Source organism: Oncorhynchus nerka, linkage group LG20, assembly GCF_034236695.1.
Source record: "Oncorhynchus nerka isolate Pitt River linkage group LG20, Oner_Uvic_2.0, whole genome shotgun sequence".
Classification (NCBI taxonomy): Eukaryota; Metazoa; Chordata; class Actinopteri; order Salmoniformes; family Salmonidae; genus Oncorhynchus; species Oncorhynchus nerka.
In genome coordinates this window covers 7,960,749-7,972,824 of record NC_088415.1, presented here as the reverse complement: position 1 = coordinate 7,972,824, position 12,076 = coordinate 7,960,749, and the positions used below count along the sequence as shown (strand labels likewise).

The window sequence follows — 12,076 nt, the reverse complement described above, 5'->3', positions numbered from 1 at the left end:
AATCTTTGGGAATCTCAGACGACACGAAAGAGAGGTTGAACAGGCTAGTAATAGGGGTGGCAATAATTTCGGCAGATCATTTTAGAAAGAAAGGGTCCAGATTGTCTAGCCCGGCTGATTTGTAGGGGTCCAGATTTTTCAGCTCTTTCAGAACATCAGCTGAACGGATTTGGGAGAAGGAGAAATGGGGAAGGCTTGGGCGAGTTGCTGTTGGGGGTGCAGTGCTGTTGACCGGGGTAGGAGTAGCCAGGTGGAAAGCATGGCCAGCCGTAGAAAAATGCTTATTGAAATTCTCAAATATGGTGGATTTATCAGTGGTGACAGTGTTTCCTATCTTCAGTGCAGTGGGCAGCTGGGAGGAGGTGTTCTTATTCTCCATGGACTTTACAGTGTCCCAGAACTTTTTTGAGTTAGTGTTGCAGGAAGCAAATTTCTGCTTGAAAAAGCTAGCCTTGGCTTTTCTAACTGCCTGTGTATAATGGTTTCTAGCTTCCCTGAACGGCTGCATATCACGGGGGCTGTTCGATGCTAATGCAGAACGCCATAGGATGTTTTTGTGTTGGTTAAGGCCAGACAGTTCTGGGGAGAACCAAGGGCTATATCTGTTCCTGGTTCTAAATTTCTTGAATGGGGCATGTTTATTTAAGATGGTTAGGAAGGCATTTAAAAAAAATATCCAGGCATCCTCTACTGACGGGATGAGATCAATATCCTGCCAGGATACCCCGGCCAGGTCGATTAGAAAGGCCTGCTCGCTGAAGTGTTTCAGGGAGCGTTTGACAGTGATGAGTGGAGGTCGTTTGACCGCTGACCCATTACGGATGCAGGCAATGAGGCAGTGATCGCTGAGATCTTGGTTGAAGACAGCAGAGGTGTATTTAGAGGACAAGTTGGTTAGGATGATATCTATGAGGGTGCCCGTGTTTAGGGCTTTGGGGAGGTACCTGGTAGGTTCATTGATAATTTGTGTGAGATTGAGGGCATCAAGTTTAGATTGTAGGATGGCTGGGGTGTTAAGCATGTTCCAGTTTAGGTCGCCTAGCAGCACGAGCTCTGAAGATAGATGGGGGGCAATCAGTTCACATATGGTGTCCAGAGCACAGCTGGGGGCAGAGGGTGGTCTATAGCAGGCGGCAACGGTGAGAGGTGGATTTTTAAAAGTAGAAGTTCAAATTGTTTGGGTACAGACCTGGATAGTAGGACAGAACTCTGCAGGCTGTCTTTGCAGTAGATTGCAACACCGCCCCCTTTGGCAGTTCTATCTTGTCTGAAAATGTTGTAGTTTGGGATTAAAATTTCAGAATTTTTGGTGGTCTTCCTAAGCCAGGATTCAGACACAGCTAGAACATCCGGGTTGGTAGATTGTGCTAAAAGCAGTGAATAGAACAAACTTAGGGAGGAGGCTTCTAATGTTAACATGCATGAAACCAAGGCTATTACGGTTACAGAAGTCGTCAAAAGAGAGCGCCTGGGGAATAGGAGTGGAGCTAGGCACTGCAGGGCCTGGATTCACCTCTACATCGCCAGAGGAACAGAGGAGGAGTAGAATAAGGGTACGGCTAAAAGCAATAAGAATTGGTTGTCTAGAACGTCTAGAACAGAGAGTAAAAGGAGGTTTCTGGGGGCGATAAAATAGCATCAAGGTATAATGTACAGACAAAGGTATGGTAGGATGTGAATACAGTGGAGGTAAACCTAGGTATTGAGTGATGAAGAGAGAGATATTGTCTCTAGAAACATCATTGAAACCAGGAGATGTCATTGCATGTGTGGGTGGTGGAACTAATAGGTTGGATAAGGTATAGTGAGCAGGACTAGAGGATCTACAGTGAAATAAGCCAATAAACACTAACCAGAAGAGCAATGGTCAAGGCATATTGACATTAAGGAGAGGCATACTTAGTCGAGTGATCAAAATGGTCCAGTGAGTAGAGAGGTTGGTTGGGGGTCACAGCGATTTAGACAGCTAGCCAGGCCATCGGTAGCAAGCTAGCAAAGGATGGAGGTCTGTTATTAGCCACCTCTTGTGTTCCGTCAGTAGATTAGTGGGGTTCCGTGTGGTAGAGGGGATTAATCCAAATCACACAACAACAAAAAATAGATATAGTTATAGAGGCCCAAGAAGAAAAAATAAATAAAAATAAAAATAAAAATAAATAAATACATTGTCCGACTATCTATTCAGATAGCAGCCGATAAGACAGCTAACGGTTAGCGGGCCGCAGATGGGCGTTCAGGTAACGGCGCGACGGAGGAGCCACCGGATAACTCCTTCGGGTAGATAACGCCGGCAGTCCAGTTGTGAAGGCCGGTGGAGCTCGCGTAGGCAGTAAAACGGGTCCGGATAGGTGATTGTAGCCCAGGAGTGATTGATGGAACTCTTCAGCTGGCTAGCTCCGGAATAATTGATGTTTGCTCCGGAATCGACGAAAGCCGATAGTCACACGGATAGCAGCTAGCTAGCTGTGAGATCCAGGTATGAATGTCCAGAGTTAGCGGTTGAAATCCAGGGACATGGAGAGAAAAATTGGTCCGGTATGTTCCGTTCCGAGCCTCGCTGCGCCGTACAAAACTGGCGATAGATTTTCGAGCTAAATGATAACCACAAACCGTGGTTAGCTGAATACTAACGATTAGCCAGTAAAGAAGCTAACTAGCTTCTGATTAGCTTCTGGATTAGCTTCTGGCTAGCTTCTGGCTAGCTCCTGGCTAGCTTCTGGCTAGTTTCTGGCTAGGTTATTGGAGGATTACAGATTTGAGGTAAATAATACTTTTTTTAAATAAATATAATTTGGTGAGGCGGGTTGCAGGAGAGTGTTTTGAAGATGAGTTTATGGAAAATTAAAAAATGTATATAAAAAGGTATCTGGAAAAAGTTGTAAATATATATATATACGGGACACGACAAGACGAGGACAAAAGACGTCTGAACTGCTATGCCATCTTGGAATAAATATGAATTATGAAGTGTATGAATTATGAATAGTGTATGATTCTGAATGTTTACTCATATCTCGCGACCCACCTATGACATGTTAACTTCTTGCGTCGAGCCATCCCGGATCCGGTATCGTGACTACAGCCTCAAGCTCATTACCATAACACAACGTTAACTATTCATGAAAATCGCAAATGAAATGAAATTAATCTATTTGCTCTCAAGCTTAGTCTTTTGTTAACAACACTGTCATCTCAGATTTTCAAAATATGCTTTTGAACCATAGCTAAACAAGCATTTGTGTAACAGTATTGATAGCCTAGCATTGGATTATGCCTCTATTTCAGCATGCAACATTTTCCACAAAAACCATAAAAGCATTCAAATAAAATCATTTACCTTTGAAGAACTTCAGATGTTTTCAATGAGGAGACTCTGTTAGATAGCAAATGTTCCGTTTTTACAAAAAAATATTATTTGTGTCGACTAATCGCTCCGTTTTGTTCATCACGTTTGGGTAAGGAAAAAAAAAAAAAAAGTAATCAAAACGCAATCTTTTTTCCAAATTAACTACATAATATCGACAGAAACATGGCAAATCAATCCTCAAGGTGTTTTTCACATATCTATCGACGATAACTGCCACGATGGATTTTTACTTTCTCTTCTGAAGAAATGGAACGCGCATGGACCTATAGATTACGCACACAGGACACCGGGCGGGACACCAGGTAAATGTAGTCTCTTATGGTCAATCTTCCAATGACATGCCTACAAACACGTCACAATGCTGCAGACACCTCGGGGAATAGACAGAAAGCGCGGTCTCATTCCTGGCGCATTCACAGCCATATAAGGAGACATTGGAACACAGCGCCTTCAGAATCTGGGGCATTTCCTGTATGAAACTTCATCTTGGTTTCGCCTGTTGCATTAGTTCTGGGGCACTCACAGATAATATCTTTGCAGTTTTGGAGACGTCAGAGTTTTGTCTTTCCAAGGCTGTCAATTCCATGCATAGTCAAGCATCTTTTCGTGACAAAATATTGCGCTTAAAACGGGCACGTCTTTTTATCCAATAATGACACAGCGCCCCCATAGGTTGAAGAGGTTAATAACTGCTTTGGGTCCCAAATCATAGTTTAAGAATCCATGTCAGAGGTTCTTGAGTTTATTCATCTCGAGACCCAAATGAAAAAACTACTGTCCTCGAATGACCAATATTAGTAAAAGACATCTCTTTTGTGATGTGATTTTGCAAGACAGAGATGTGGGTTAAATTAATGAGACTGGTTTGATAAAAATAGGTGTTGGTGTTCACATCTGCAAAATATATCTCTTTCATGGGTGCTGTGGCTTAGTTGGTTAAAGTTCCTGTCTTGTAAACAGGAGATCCTGAGTTCAAATCTCAGCAGTACCTTTTCAAGCATTTTATTGTACACATTGGTGGAGAAGGTCAGAGGGGAGGGCACTCAGGTTTTCTCACCAATCAGTTTAGAGAATTAGAGATGATGTGAGGAGGATGTATTTGAGATATTCCAATGTCACGGAAAAAGGGCACTTTTTGAATGTGTAAAGCTCGACTGTTTCTTCACTTTATTCATTATCGAGACCAATATGAAAAGTGTTCATCCAGCTTGTGCACATCACTTTCACAGCCTATGTAGGCTTTACAAAGCCACCTCTTGTATCCAGCCGTGATCGTATAGTGGTTAGTACTCTGCGTTGTGGCCGCAGCAACCCCGTTTCGAATCCGGGTCACGGTACTGCAATGTAATTTCAGAAGGGTTGTTTTTCGAACAGGTTAAGACTTACTCTGAAAGCTAAGAAACTCATCAACTCTGCCTTTTGACAAATTTCCCCAGCATATTGTAGGTTAATTACTTACACGAACTGAGTCATCTGCTGTTTCAGAGGTTTTTACCATTTTTAAGCGCTAGAGCCAAATGAGAAATGCAGTGTCCTCGAACGACCAACATTATGAAGAAATAGTGTATGATTCTGAATGTTTACTCATATCTCGCGGTTATTAACATGTCATAGGTGGGTCGCGAGATATGAGTAAACATTCAGAATCATACACTATTTCTTCATAATGTTGGTCTTTCGAGGACACTGCATTTCTCATTTGTCTCTAGAGCTTAAAAATGGTAAAAACCTCTGAAACAGCAGATGACTCAGTTCGTTTAAGTAATTAACCTACGATATGCTGGGGATCTTTGTCAAAAGGTAGAGTTGCTGAGTTTCTGAGCTTTCGGAGTAAGTCTTAACCTGTTCAAAAAACAACCCTTCTGAAATGACATTGCAGTGCCGTGACCCGGATTCGAACCGGGGTTGCTGCGGCCACAATGCAGAGTACTAACCACTATACGATCACGGCTGGCTACAAGAGGTGGCTTTGTAAAGCCTACATAGGCTGTGAAAATGATGTGCACCAGCTGGATAAACACTTTTCATATTGGTCTCGATAATGAATAAAGTGAAGAAACAGTCGAGCTTTACACATTCAAAAAGTGCCCTTTTTCCGTGACATTGGAATATCTAAATTTCATCCTCCTCACATCATCTCTAATTCTCTAAAACGATTGGTGAGAAAACCTGAGTGCCCTCCCCTCTGACCTTCTCCACCAATGTGTACAATAAAATGCTTGAAAAGGTGCTGCTGAGATTTGAACTCAGGAGTTCCTGTTTGCTAGACAGGCACTTTAACCAACTAAGCCACAGCACCCATGAAAGATATATATTTTGCAGATGTGAACACCAACACCTATTTTTATCAAACCAGTCTCATTAATTTAACCCACATCTCTGTCTAGCAAAATCACATCACAAAAGAGATGTCTTTTACTAATATTGGTCATTCGAGGACAGTACATTTTTCATTTGGGTCTCGAGATGAATAAACTCAAGAACCTCTGACATGGATTCTTAAACTATGATTTGGGACCCCAAGCAGTTATTAACGTTGTGTTATGCTAATGAGCTTGCAAGAAACCTGGATACAGGTTTTTTTTCGTAGCTAAACGTGACGCAGAAAACGGAGCGATTTGTCCTAAACAAATAATCTTTCAGAAAAAACTGAACATCTGCTATCTGAGAGTCTCCTCATTGAAAACATCCGAAGTTCTTCAAAGGTAAATGATTTTATTTGAATGCTTTTATGGTTTTTGTGGAAAATGTTGCATGCTGAAATAGAGGCATAATCCAATGCTAGGCTATCAATACTGTTACACAGATGCTTGTTTAGCTATGGTTCAAAAGCATATTTTGAAAATCTGAGATGACAGTGTTGTTAACAAAAGGCTAAGCTTGAGAGCAAGTAGATTAATTTCATTTCATTTGCGATTTTCATGAATAGTTAACGTTGTGTTATGCTAATGAGCTTGCGGATAGATTTACACAATCCTGGATACAGGTTTTTTTTCGTAGCTAAATGTGACGCAGAAAACGGAGCGATTTGTCCTAAACAAATAATCTTTCAGGAAAAACTGAACATTTGCTATCTGAGAGTCTCCTCATTGAAAACATCCGAAGTTCTTCAAAGGTAAATGATTTTATTTGAATGCTTTTTATGGTTTTTGTGAAAATGTTGCCTACTGAATGCTAACGCTAAATGCTACGCTAAATGATACGTTAGCTATCAATACTGTTACACAAATGCTTGTTTTGCAATGGTTGAGAAGCATATTTTGAAAATCTGAGATGACAGTGTTGTTAACAAAAGGCTAAGCTTGAGAGCAAATAGATTAATTTCATTTCATTTGCGATTTTCATGAATAGCTAACGTTGCGTTATGGTAATGAGCTTGAAGCTGTAGTCACGATACCGGATCCGGGATGGCTCGACGCAAGAAGTTAACATGTCATAGGTGGGTCGCGAGATATGAGTAAACATTCAGAATCATACACTATTCATAATTCATACACTTCATAATTCATATTTATTCCAAGATGGCATAGCAGTTCAGACGTCTTTTGTCCTCGTCTTGTCGTGTCCCGTATATATATATATATTTACAACTTTTTCCAGATACCTTTTTATATACATGTTTTAATTTTCCATAAACTCATCTTCAAAACACTCTCCTGCAACCCGCCTCACCAATTTATGTTTATTTAATCCTCCAATAACCTAGCCAGAAACTAGCCAGAAGCTAGCCAGGAGCTAGCCAGAAGCTAGCCAGAAGCTAATCCAGAAGCTAATCCAGAAGCTAATCAGAAGCTAATCAGAAGCTAGTTAGCTTCTTTACTGGCTAATCGTTAGTATTCAGCTAACCACGGTTTGTGGTTATCATTTAGCTCGAAAATCTATCGCCAGTTTTGTACGGCACAGCGAGGCTCGGAACGGAACATACCGGACCAATTTTTCTCTCCATGTCCCTGGATTTCAACCGCTAACTCTGGACATTCATACCTGGATCTCACAGCTAGCTAGCTGCTATCCGTGTGACTATCGGCTTTCGTCGATTCCGGAGCAAACATCAATTATTCCGGAGCTAGCCAGCTGAAGAGTTCCATCAATCACTCCTGGGCTACAATCACCTATCCGGACCCGTTTTACTGCCTACGCGGAGCTCCACCGGGCCTTCACAACTGGACTGCCGACGTTATCTACCCGAAGGAGTTATCCGGGTGGCTCCTCCGTCGTGCCGTTACCTGAACGCCCATCTGCGGCCCGCTAACCGTTAGCTGTCTTATCGGCTGCTATCTGAATAGATAGTCGGACAATGTATTTATTTATTTTTATTTTTATTTTTATTTATTTTTTCTTCTTGGGCCTCTATAACTATATCTATTTTTTGTTGTTGTGTGATTTGGATTAATCCCCTCTACCACACGGAACCCCACTAATCTACTGACGGAACACAAGAGGTGGCTAATAACAGACCTCCATCCTTTGCTAGCTTGCTACCGATGGCCTGGCTAGCTGTCTAAATCGCTGTGACCCCCAACCAACCTCTCTACTCACTGGACCATTTTGATCACTCGACTAAGTATGCCTCTCCTTAATGTCAATATGCCTTGACCATTGCTCTTCTGGTTAGTGTTTATTGGCTTATTTCACTGTAGATCCTCTAGTCCTGCTCACTATACCTTATCCAACCTATTAGTTCCACCACCCACACATGCAATGACATCTCCTGGTTTCAATGATGTTTCTAGAGACAATATCTCTCTCTTCATCACTCAATACCTAGGTTTACCTCCACTGTATTCACATCCTACCATACCTTTGTCTGTACATTATACCTTGATGCTATTTTATCGCCCCCAGAAACCTCCTTTTACTCTCTGTTCCAGACGTTCTAGACAACCAATTCTTATTGCTTTTAGCCGTACCCATTGGAATATTATTCTACTCCTCCTCTGTTCCTCTGGCGATGTAGAGGTGAATCCAGGCCCTGCAGTGCCTAGCTCCCTCCTATTCCCCAGGCGCTCTCTTTTGACGACTTCTGTAACCGTAATAGCCTTGGTTTCATGCATGTTAACATTAGAAGCCTCCTCCTAAGTTTGTTCTATTCACTGCTTTTAGCACAATCTACCAACCCGGATGTTCTAGCTGTGTCTGAATCCTGGCTTAGGAAGACCACCAAAAATTCTGAAATTTTAATCCCAAACTACAACATTTTCAGACAAGATAGAACTGCCAAAGGGGCGGTGTTGGAATCTACTGCAAAGACAGCCTGCAGAGTTCTGTCCTACTATCCAGGTCTGTACCCAAACAATTTGAACTTCTACTTTTAAAAATCCACCTAAAAACTCACCGTTGCCGCCTGCTATAGACCACCCTCTGCCCCCAGCTGTGCTCTGGACACCATATGTGAACTGATTGCCCCCATCTATCTTCAGAGCTCGTGCTGCTAGGCGACCTAAACTGGAACATGCTTAACACCCCAGCCATCCTACAATCTAAACTTGATGCCCTCAATCTCACACAAATTATCAATGAACCTACCAGGTACCTCCCCAAAGCCCTAAACACGGGCACCCTCATAGATATCATCCTAACCAACTTGTCCTCTAAATACACCTCTGCTGTCTTCAACCAAGATCTCAGCGATCACTGCCTCATTGCCTGCATCCGTAATGGGTCAGCGGTCAAACGACCTCCACTCATCACTGTCAAACGCTCCCTGAAACACTTCAGCGAGCAGGCCTTTCTAATCGACCTGGCCGGGGTATCCTGGCAGGATATTGATCTCATCCCGTCAGTAGAGGATGCCTGGATATTTTTTTTAAATGCCTTCCTAACCATCATAAATAAACATGCCCCATTCAAGAAATTTAGAACCAGGAACAGATATAGCCCTTGGTTCTCCCCAGAACTGTCTGCCCTTAACCAACACAAAAACATCCTATGGCGTTCTGCATTAGCATCGAACAGCCCCCGTGATATGCAGCCGTTCAGGGAAGCTAGAAACCATTATACACAGGCAGTTAGAAAAGCCAAGGCTAGCTTTTTCAAGCAGAAATTTGCTTCCTGCAACACTAACTCAAAAAGTTCTGGGACACTGTAAAGTCCATGGAGAATAAGAACACCTCCTCCCAGCTGCCCACTGCATGAAGATATGAAACACTGTCACCACTGATAAATCCACCATATTTGAGAATTTCAATAAGCATTTTTCTACGGCTGGCCATGCTTTCCACCTGGCTACTCCTACCCCGGTCAACAGCACTGCACCCCCAACAGCAACTCGACAAGCCTTCCCCATTTCTCCTTCTCCCAAATCCGTTCAGCTGATGTTCTGAAAGAGCTGAAAAATCTGGACCCCTACAAATCAGCCGGGCTAGACAATCTGGACCCTTTCTTTCTAAAATGATCTGCCTAAATTATTGCCACCCCTATTACTAGCCTGTTCAACCTCTCTTTCGTGTCGTCTGAGATTCCCAAAGATTGGAAAGCAGCTGCGGTCATCCCCCTCTTCAAAGGGGGACACTTCTGACCCAAACTGCTATAGACCTATATCTATCCTACCATGCCTTTCTAAGGTCTTCGAAAGCCAAGTCAACAAACAGATTACTAACCATTTCGAATCTCACCATACCTTCTCTGCTATGCAATCTGGTTTCAGAGCTGGTTCATGGGTGCACCTTAGCCACGCTCAAGGTCCTAAACGATATCTTAACCGCCATCGATAAGAAACATTACTGTGCAGCCGTATTCATTGATCTGGCCAAGGCTTTCGACTCTGTCAATCACCACATCCTCATCGGCAGACTCGACAGCCTTGGTTTCTCAAATGATTGTCTCGCCTGGTTCACCAACTACTTCTCTGATAGATTTCAGTGGTTCAAATCGGAGGGTCTGCTGTCCGGACCTCTGGCAGTCTCTATGGGGGTGCCACAGGGTTCAATTCTTGGACCAACTCTCTTCTCTATATACATCAATGAGGTCGCTCTTGCTGCTGGTGAGTCTCTGATCCACCTCTACGCAGAATGACACCATTCTGTATACTTCCGGCCCTTCTTTGGACACTATGTTAACAACCCTCCAGGCAAGCTTCAATGCCATTCAACTCTCCTTCCGTGGCCTCCAATTGCTCTTAAATACAAGTAAAACTAAATGCATGCTCTTCAACCGATCGCTACCTGCACCTACCCGCCTGTCCAACATCACTACTCTGGACGGCTCTGACTTAGAATACGTGGACAACTACAAATACTTAGGTGTCTGGTTAGACTGTAAACTCTCCTTCCAGACCCATATCAAACATCTCCAATCCAAAATTAAATCTAGAATTGGCTTCCTATTTCGCAACAAAGCATCCTTCACTCATGCTGCCAAACATACCCTTGTAAAACTGACAATCCTACCAATCCTCGACATTGGCGATGTCATTTACAAAATAGCCTCCAATACCCTACTCAATAAATTGGATGCAGTCTATCACAGTGCAATCCGTTTTGTCACCAAAGCCCCATATACTACCCACCATTGCGACCTGTACGCTCTCGTTGGCTGGCCCTCGCTTCATACTCGTCGCCAAACCCACTGGCTCCATGTCATTTACGAGACCCTGCTAGGTATAGTCCCCCCATATCTCAGATCGCTGGTCACCATAGCATCTCCCACCGGTAGCACACGCTCCAGCAGGTATATCTCTCTAGTCACCCCCAAAACCAATTCTTTCTTTGGCAGCCTCTCCTTCCAGTTCTCTGCTGCCAATGACTGGAACGAACTACAAAAATCTCTGAAACTGGAAACACTTATCTCCCTCACTAGCTTTAAGCACCAACTGTCAGAGCAGCTCACAGATTACTGCACCTGTACATTGCCCACCTATAATTTAGCCCAAACAACTACCTCTTTCCCTACTGTATTTAATTAATTTATTTATTTTTGCTCCTTTGCACCCCATTATTTTTATTTCTACTTTGCACATTCTTCCATTGCAAATCTACCATTCCAGTGTTTTACTTGCTATGTTGTATTTACTTTGCCACCATGGCCTTTTTTTGCCTTTAACTCCCTTATCTCACCTAATTTGCTCACATCGTATATAGACTTGTTTATACTGTATTATTGACTGTATGTTTGTTTTACTCCATGTGTAACTCTGTGTCGTTGTATGTGTCGAACTGCTTTGCTTTATCTTGGCCAGGTCGCAATTGTAAATGAGAACTTGTTCTCAACTTGCCTACCTGGTTAAATAAAGGTGAAATAAAAAATAAAATAAATAAATAAATAATGTTGGTCGTTCTCATTTGGCTCTCGAGCTTAAATATGGTAAAAACCTCTGAAACAGCAGATGAATCAGTTCGTGTAAGTAATTAACCTACGATATGCTCGGGAACTTTGTCAAAAGGCAGAGTTGTTGAGTTTCTCAGCTTTTAGAGTAAGTCTTAACCTGTTTAAAAAACAACCCTTCTGTGAATACATTGCAGTGCCGTGACCCGGATTCAAACCGGGGTTGCTGCGGCCACAACGCAGAGTACTAACCACTATACGATCACGGCTGGCTACAAGAGGTGGCTTTGTAAAGCCTACATAGGCTGTGAAAGTGATGTGCACAAGCTGGCTAAACACTTTTCATATTGGTCTCGATAATGAATAAAGTGAAGAAACAGTCGAGCTTTACACATTCAAAAAGTGCCCTTATTCCGTGACATTGGAATATCTCAATTGCATCCTCCT

At 42.7% G+C, this 12,076-nt stretch overlaps 3 non-coding genes across 3 annotated transcripts; 1 reads left to right on the top strand and 2 right to left on the bottom strand.

Moving 5' to 3' along the window:
• The first annotated feature begins 4,284 nt into the window (after nucleotides 1-4,284).
• On the top strand, nucleotides 4,285-4,358 carry trnat-agu (transfer RNA threonine (anticodon AGU)). The gene has a single exon. It is a non-coding gene; the product is annotated as a tRNA-Thr (tRNA).
• A 1,234-nt stretch (nucleotides 4,359-5,592) lies between these two features.
• trnaa-agc (transfer RNA alanine (anticodon AGC)) lies at nucleotides 5,593-5,666 on the bottom strand. The gene has a single exon. It is a non-coding gene; the product is annotated as a tRNA-Ala (tRNA).
• Nucleotides 5,667-11,826: 6,160 nt separating this feature from the next.
• trnah-gug (transfer RNA histidin (anticodon GUG)) lies at nucleotides 11,827-11,898 on the bottom strand. Its single transcript has one exon. It is a non-coding gene; the product is annotated as a tRNA-His (tRNA).
• Nucleotides 11,899-12,076: the final 178 nt, after the last annotated feature.